Source organism: Bos indicus, chromosome 24, assembly GCF_029378745.1.
Source record: "Bos indicus isolate NIAB-ARS_2022 breed Sahiwal x Tharparkar chromosome 24, NIAB-ARS_B.indTharparkar_mat_pri_1.0, whole genome shotgun sequence".
Classification (NCBI taxonomy): domain Eukaryota; kingdom Metazoa; phylum Chordata; class Mammalia; order Artiodactyla; family Bovidae; genus Bos; species Bos indicus.
Genome location: NC_091783.1, coordinates 13,051,980 through 13,061,050, shown reverse-complemented (window position 1 = coordinate 13,061,050; position 9,071 = coordinate 13,051,980).

Genomic DNA, 9,071 nt, shown 5'->3' with positions numbered 1-9,071 from the left:
TAAACCAAAGCCTTCCACTAATGCTCCCTCCAAATATTCCACAAGTTTTATGTTTATTCATTATCTTCCTGGCACCAATGTTTTCATTTCCCTTGACTTCATTTTTGTCAGCAAAGTAATGTCTTTGCTTTTAATATGCTGTCTAGATTGGTCATAGCTTTTCTTCCAAGGAACAAGCTTATTTCAATTTCATGGCGGCAGTCACCATCTGCAGTGATTTGGGAGCTCAAGAAAATAAAGTTTGTCACTGTTTCCATTGTTTCGCTATCTATTTGCCATGAAGTGATGGGACCGGATGCCATGATCTTGTTTGTTTTTTATTTAATTAATTTATTTTTTAATTGAAGTATAATTGCTTTATAGAATTTTGTTGTTTTCTGTCAAACCTCAACATGAATCAGCCATAGGTATACATATATCCCCTCCGTTTTGAACCTCCCTCCCATCTCCCTCCCCATCCCACCCCTCTAGGTTGATACAGAACCCCTGTTTGAGGTTCCTGAGACATACAGAAAATTCCTATTGGGTCTCTATTTTACATATGGTAATATAAGTTTCCATGTTACTCTCTCCATACATCTCACCCTCTCCTCTCTCCCCAAATCCATAAGTCTATTCTCTATGTCCGTTTCTTCATTGCTGCCCTGTAAATAAATTCTTCAGTACCATTTTTCTAGATTCAGTATACATGCATTAATATATGATATTTATCTTTCTCTTTCTGACTTACTTCACTCTGTATGATAGGCTCTAGGTTCATCCACCTCATTAGAACTGACTCAAGTGTGTTTCTTTTTCATGACTGAGTAATATTCCATTGTGTATATGTACCAAAATTTCTTTATCCATTCAACTGTTGATGGACATCTAGATTGGTTCCACGTTGTACCCATTGTAAATAGTGCTGCAATGAACAATGGGATACATGTGTCTTTTTCAATTTTGGTTTCCTCAGAGTATATGCTTAGGAGTGGGATTGCTGAGTCATATGGTGGTTTTATTTCTAGTTTTTAAGGAATCTCCATACTGTCTTCCATAGTGGCTGTATCAACTTACGTCCTCACCAACAGTGCAAGAGCGTTCCCTTTTTTCCACACCCTCTCCAGCATTTGTTTGTAGACTTTTTGATGATGGCCATTCTGGCTGCTGTGAGGTGATAACTCATTGTGGTTTTGATTTGCATTTCTCTAATAATGACTGATGTTGAGCATCCTTTCAGGTGTTTGTTATCTCTATGTCTTCTTTGGAGAAATGTCTGTTTAGGTCTTTTTCCCACTTTTTGATTGGGTTTTTTCCTTTCTGGTATTTATTTGTATGAGCTGTGTGTATATTTAAGAAACTGATCCTTTGTCAGTTGTCTCATTTGCTATTATTTTCTCCCATTCTGATGGTTCTATTCTCACCTTGCTTATAGTTTCCTTTGCTGTGCAAAAGCTTTTAAGCTTAATCAGGTCCTACTTCTTTACTTTTGTTTTTACTTCCATTACTCTAGGAGGTGGGTCATAGGAGACCTTACTTTGATTTATGTCATCGAGTGTTCTACCTATTTTTTCCTCTAAGAGTTTTATAGTTTCTGATCTTATATGTAGGTCTTAAATCCATTTTGAGTTTATCTTTGTGTATTGTGTTAGGAAGTGTTCTCATTTCATTCTTTTACATGTAGCTGTCCAGTTTTCCCAGCAGCATTTTATTGAAGAGGCTATCTTTGCTCCATTCTTTATTCTTGCCTCTTTTGTCAAAAATAAGGTACCCATAGATGCATGGGTTTATTTCTGGGCTTTCTATCTTGTTCAGTTGGTCTGTATTTCTGTTTTTGTGCAGTATTATACTGTCTTTCCCTTATGGCAGAAAGTGAAGAGGAACTAAAAAGCCTCTTGATGAAAGTGAAAGAGGAGAGTTAAAAAGTTGGCTTAAAGCTCAACATTCCGAAAACTAAGATCATTGCATCTGGTCCCATCACTTCATGGGAAATGGGGAAACAGTGGAAACAGTGTCAGACTTTATTTTGGGGGGCTCCAAAATCACTGCAGATGGTGACTGCAGCCATGAAACTAAAGATGCTTACTCCTTGGAAGAAAAGTTATGACCAACCTAGATAGCATATTGAAAAGCAGAGACATTACTTTGCCAACAAATGTCCATCTAGTCAAGGCTATGGTTTTTCCAGTGGTCATGTATGGATGTGAGAGTTGGACCGTGAAGAAAGCGGAGCGCTGAAGAATTGATGCTTTTGAACTGTGGTGTTGGAGAAGACTCTTGAGAGTCCCTAGGACTGCAAGGAGACCCAACCAGTCCATTCTGAAGATCAGCCCTGGGATTTCTTTGGAAGGACTGATGCTAAAGCTGAAACTCCAGTACTTTGGCCACCTTTTGTGAAGAGTTGACTCATCAGAAAAGACTCTGATGCTGGGAGGGATTGGGAGCAGGAGGAGAAGGGGACGACAGAGGATGAGATGGCTGGATGGCATCACTGACTTGATGGACATGAGTCTGAGTGAACTCCAGGAGTTGGTGATGGACAGGGAGGCCTGGCGTGCTGCGATTCATGGGGTCGCAAAGAGTCAGACATGACTGAGCGACTGAACTGAACTGAACTGAACTGCATACTGTCTTGATGACTGAAGCTTTGTAGTATAATCTGAAGTCAGGAAGGTTGATTCCTCCAGCTCTATTCTTCTTTTTCAAGACTGCTTTGGCTGTTCAGGGTCTTTTATATTTCCATATTAATTGTGAAATTTTTTGTTCTAGTTCTGTGGAAATTTTTCATTGGTAATTTGACAGGGATCACGTTGAATCTGTAGATTGTGTTTGGTAGTATAGTCATTTTTCACACTATTGATTCTTCCTACCCAGGAACATGAAATATCTCTCCATCTGTTTATGTTCTCTTTTATTTCTTTCATCAGTGTCTTATAATTTTCTATGTACAGTTCTATTGTCTCCTTAGATAAGTTTATTCCTAGATATTTTATTCTTCTTCTTGGTGAATGTGATTGATTCCTTAATTTCCCATTCTGATTTTTCATTTTTGATATGTAGAAATGCAAGTGATTTCTATGTATTGATTTTGTATTCTGCAACTTTGCTAAATTCACTGATTAGCTCTAGTAATTTTCTTATACTATCTTTATGGTTTGCTATGTACAGTATCATGTCATCTGCAAACAATGAGAGTTTGACTTCTTTTCCAATCTAGATTCCTTTTATTTATTTTTCTTCCATGATTGCTGTAGCTAGGACTTCGAAAATTATGTTGAATAATGGTGGTGAAAGTGGACCCCCTTGTCTTGCTCCTGATCTTGGGGGGAATGCTTTAATTTTCTCCACCATTGAGAATAATGTTTGCTGTAGGCTCATCATATATGGGCTTTACAATTTGAGGTAGGTTTATTCTATGCCCATATTTTGAAGAGTTTTAACCATAAATGGGGGCTGAATTTTTTAAAGGCTTTTTCTGCATCTATTGAGTTTCTCATATGGTTTTTATCTTTCAATTTGTTAATATGGTGTATCACATTGATTGATTTGAATATATTGAAGAATCCTTGCATCCTTGGAATAAGCCCAACTTGATGGTGTATGAGCTTTTTAAAGTGTCGTTGAATACTGTTTGCTAAACTTTTGTTGAGGATATTCGCATCTATGTTCATCAGTTATATTGGCCTGTAGTTTTATTTTTTTGTTGTTGTGTTTGTCTGGTTTTGGTGTCACGGTGATGGTGGCCTCATAGAATGTGTTTGGAAGTGTTCCTTCATCTGCAGTTTTTTGGAAGAGTTTTAGAAGGATAGGCATTAGCTCTTCTCTAAATGTTTGATAGAATTCTCCTGCGAAGCCATCTGGGCCTGGACTTCTGCTTTGGGGGAGATTTTTGATCACAGCTTCAATTTCAATTCTTATAATTGAGTTGTTCATTATTTCTAGATCTTCCTGGTTCAGTCTTGGAAGACTTAACTATTCTAAGAATCTGCCCATTTCTTCCAGGTTATCTGTTTTATTGCCATGAAGTTGTTCATAATAGTCTCTTATAATCCTTTGTATTTCTGCATTGTCTTTTGTAACCTCTCCTTTTTCACTTTTAATTTTGTAGATTTGATTCTTCTCTCTTATTTTCTTAATGAGTCTGGCTAAAGTTTTGTCAATTTTGTTTATCTTCTCAAAGAACCAGCTTTAAGTTTTATTAATCTTTACAATTTTTTCTTTTTCATTTATTTCTGCTCTGGTCTTCATGATTTCTTTCCTTCTGCTAATTTTTGAATTTTTTGTTCTTCATTTTCCAGTTGTTTTAAGTATAAAGTTATGTTGTATATTTGTTGTTTTTCTTGTTTCTTGAGGTAATATTGTATTGCTATAAACTTCCCTCTTAGAACTTCTTTTGCTGCATCCCATAGGTTTTGAGTTGCCATGTTTTCATTGTCATTTGTTTCTAGAATTTTTTTTGATTTCCCTGTTGATTTTTTCAGTAACCTGTTGGTTATTTAGAAACGTATTGTTTAACCTCCTTGTGTTTGTATTTTTTACAGTTTTTTTTTTCTTGTAATTCATATCTAGTCTCATAGCATTGTAGTCGGAAAAGATGCTTGATAACGATTTCAATTTTCTTCAACTTACTGAGGTTTGATTTGTGATGCAAGATGTAGTCTATCCTGGAGAATGTTCCATGGGCACTTGAGAAGGTTTATTCTTCTGCATTGGATGGAATGTCCTGAATATATCAATGAGATCCATCTCATCTAATGTATCACTTAAGACTTGTGTTTCCTTATTAATTTTCTGCTTCAATGGTCTGTCCATTGGTGTGAGTGGGGTGTTAAAGTCTCCTACTATTATTGTGTTACTGTCAAATTCTCCTTTTGTGTCTGTTAGTGTTTGTCTTATGTATTGAGCTTGGATGCTATCTTGGGTGCATAGATGATTACAATTGTCATGTCTTCCTCTTGGATTGATCCTTTGATCATTATGTAGCGTCCTTCCTTGTCTCTTGTATACAATTCTTTATTTTAAGGTCTATCTTGTCTGATATGAGGATTGCTACTCCAGGATTCACTTGCTTTCAATTTGTATGGAATATATTTTTTTCCATCTTCTAAAGTGCCCAAGTGTCTTTAGGTCTGACGTGGGTTTCTTGTAGATAGCATATATATGAGTCTTGTTTTTATATCCATTCAGCCAGTCTGTGTCTTTTGGCTTGAGCATTTAATCCGTTTACTTTTAAAGTAATTATTGATATATATGTTCATATTGCCATTTTCTTAATTGGTTGGGGTTTGATTTTGTAGACCTTTTTCCTTCTCTTGTATTTCCTGACTATATAAATCCCTTTAACGTTTGTTGTAAAGCTGGTTTGGTGGTACCAAATTCTCTTAACTTTTGCTTGTCTGAAAAGCTTTTGATTTCTCCATCAATTTTGAATGAGATCCTTGCCAGGTAGAGTAATCTTGGTTGTAGATTTTTCTCTTTCAGTACTTTAAATATATCCTGCCATTCCCTTCTGGCCTGAAGAATTTCTGCTGAAAGATCAGTTGTTAAATGTATGGGGTTTCCCTTGTATGTTACTTGTTGCTTTTCCCTGCTGCTTTTAATATCCTTTCTTTGAGTTTAATCCTTGTCATTTTTGACTAGCATGTGTATTGGCGTGTTTCTCCTTGGGTTTATCCTGTATGGGACTCTTTGCACCTCTTGAACTTGATTGACTATTTCCTTTTCCATGTTGGGGAAATTTTCAACTATAATTTCTTCAAAATGTTTCTCATACACTTTCTTTTTCTTTTTCTTCTGGGACCCCTATACTTCAAAAGTTGATGTGTTTGATACTGTCCCAGAGGTCTCTGAGACTATCCTCAGTTCTTTTCATTCTTTTTACTTTATTCTGCTCTTCAGAAGTTATTTCCACCATGTTATCTTCCAGCTCACTGATTCGTTCTTCTGCTTCAGATATTCTGCTATTGATTCATTCTAGACTATTTTTAGATTCAGTAATTATGTTGTCTCTGTGTGTTTATTCTTTAATTTTTCTATTTGTAATTGATTCTTACATTTTGTTTTCAAGGGATTTGATCTTTACTATCATTATTCTGAATTCTTTTTCAGGTAGTTTGCCTATTTCCACTTCATTTATGTGGACTTCTGTGTTTCTAGATTATTCCTTCATTCGTGTAGTATTTCTCTGCCTTTCCATTTTTTTTTTTTTAACTTACTGTGTTTGAGACCTCCTTTTCCCAGGCTTTAAGGTTGAATTCTTTATTCCTTTTGTTTTCTGCCCTCCTATGTCTGGTCCACTGGTTTATGTAAGCTTCGTATAGGGTGAGATTTTTGCTGAGTTTTGTTTTATTTTTCCTCTGATGGGCAAGGCTGAGTGAGGTGGTAATCCTGTCTGTTGATGATTGGGTTTGTATTTTTGTTTTTTTTTTTTTGTTGTTTGGATGCAGCATCCTGCACAGGGTGCTACTGGTGGTTGGGCGATGATGAGTCTTGTATTCAAGTGGTTTCCTTTTGGGAGCTCTCACTGTCTGATACTCCCTAGGGTTAGTTCTCTGGTAGTCTAGGCTCTTTGAGTCAGCGCTCTCTCTCCAAAGGCTCAGGGCTTGATCTCTGGTCAGGAATGAAGATTCCACAGGTGGTTTGTTACGGCACTAAGTGAGATTAAACACATACCCAAAAACGAGACACCAAAGATGAACTCCAGACAAATGGCAGTTACAAAATTAGGCAAATAATAATTAAAATAATGAAATATATCCGTATACATAGACATCCATAAGCAAAATCAAAACAGTCCAGCAAAAATAAAGTACAATGGATTGATCTGGTGAGCAAAGGAAACCAAAAATAACATCTACCAGTTAAGAACAAGACTAACTAAAGCACAAACTGGAAAGCAAAACTAAAGTAAGATGCCAAGTGGGGAATAAAGTAATGAAAACAAAACTAACAAATAAGTTGACAGGAAAGGAAAGAAAGAAGAGAAAGCAAAAATAGAAAGGCAGTTAAACAGAGTTAGATAAAGAAGATTTATATACATTAAAAATTAACTGCAAGGGAAAAGAACAGTAGGAAAATCAAATAAATGAATAAATGGAGAAAAAATAATAATAGGTTTAAAAAATTAAAAATGAGAAAATAAAAAAATAAAAAAAGGAAAACCACAGAACTGCAAAAGCCCAATGTAGGGCACAGGTTTATAACAATACAAATTGTGATTTAAAAAAAGAAACTCAAAAGCTTAATTAGATTTCATAGTGCCAATAAAAGTGACAACTACAATAGGGTGGAGGAAGGAAAATTTTTTAAAAATCCAAAAGAAACTACAGAACAAATTAAAACATAAGAATAATAAATGTTTATCTTGAGTCACTGCTGTCAGGGTCCTTTCCCTCACTGGGAGTCATAGTCCACCACACCTCCCTAGGATGCCCTCCAACACTGTGCTGGTCTCTGGACCTGCTGTGGCGGCAGCTCATATTCTAATCTGGTCCTACTCTTGTGTGTTATTGCCTCCAATGTCCACAGCTATCAGAACTGTTGTGTTTTCTTTTGTGGGAGCTTTCAATGTCCTTTTATATATTTTGCAGACACAGAATCTGCCAAGTTGACTGTGTGGATTTAATCTGCAGCTTGTATAGCTAGTGGGAAAGTTTTGGGTCTTCTTCCTTAGCCATAGTGCCTCTGGGCTTCAATTGTGGTTTTATTTCCCACCTCTGCATGTGGGTCATCCACTCGGGTTTGCTCCTGAGGCTGCCTGGGAAGACTTGGGTCTGCCTCAGGGAGGGCCAAGTGTGGAGGTGGTGTAGCTGCTTGGGTCGCAGGGGTCCTGGCACCACTAGGTACTCAGGAGAGTTGGTGGCTAGGAAAGCAGGAAATACAGTGCTGTAGAATGGTATGGCAACCAGTATTGCCCAATACACTCCAGTATTCTTGCCTAGAGAACCCCCTGACAGAGAAACCTGGCAGGCCACCATCCATAGGGTAGCAAAAAGTTGAATATGACTGAAGCGACCCCGCACGCATAGATACAAAACTGTTTTTTTTTTTTTTTTTTTTGCTATGGCAGCTCTGCCCCAGTGAGGATTGAGCATAAAGGTGGTGCAGCTGCTTGGGTTTCAGGGACTCTGGTGGTGCCAAGTGTGCAGGGATATGGACTGCCTCAGCCATAGGAGTTATGGCCCTATCAGAGTATTTTTTCGAGTCCCTGGTAGCTGGCCATCAGTAGGCCTCTTTGGCTAATCTTTCTCCATAGCTCTGCTGGTTACAGGCACTTAGAGGGTTCCATTGCCTGGGGTCCTTATCTGTTGTTTGGCATGTCAGGCACATAGACGGGCCCCCCTGATTGGGGTCCTACTCTCTAGATTGGCGTGTTAGTCACTTAAAGGGTCACCCTGGGTGGGGTCCTACTCTGTAGACTGGTGTGTCAGGCACTTAAAGGGGCACCCTGGCTAGGTTCCTACTCTGTAGATTGGTCCATCAGTCATTTAAAGGGTCACCCTGGGTGGGTGGTGTGGTTCAGTGTGTCAGGCACTTGATGGGCCAGCCTCTCTATTGTTCAGCTGCTGATACTGGTGTGTGGGGAGAGAGAGGCAATGGTGATGGCTGCACCCCCTACGCATGACTCAGCAGCATCACCTTGCTTCCTTGGCTGCCTGGCTTTCCTCCACAGGCATTTCCCACCACAGTCTCCTCCCTCACATCCCCTCTGTCCATCTCTCCACAGTCAACAGCAGCCCTTGCCCTGAAATTGCTCCACAATCCCAAACTCCTGCTCCCAGCCACTATGCCTTCTAGGGGACTTGTGTCACTGTCCAGGGTACATATGGCTGCAGCAAGGACTGTCTGATTCTCGGTTCCATTTAGGTTGCCACAGATCAGCTGTTTCACTCTCAGCCTTAAATGTTTTTCCTCTGACTCAGACAATTGCCCTGCTGTCGGGATAGGACCGCTGCATCAGTTTTTCCACCCAGTGAGGGCAGGTCCAGTCCTAGTAACACTCTGGTTTTGCCCCCTAGTTCCTTCATCCTATGGGGTTTTGCATGACTCTGTATATTCTTTTCCACTGACCAGGCACTCCTGTATGCTTTCAG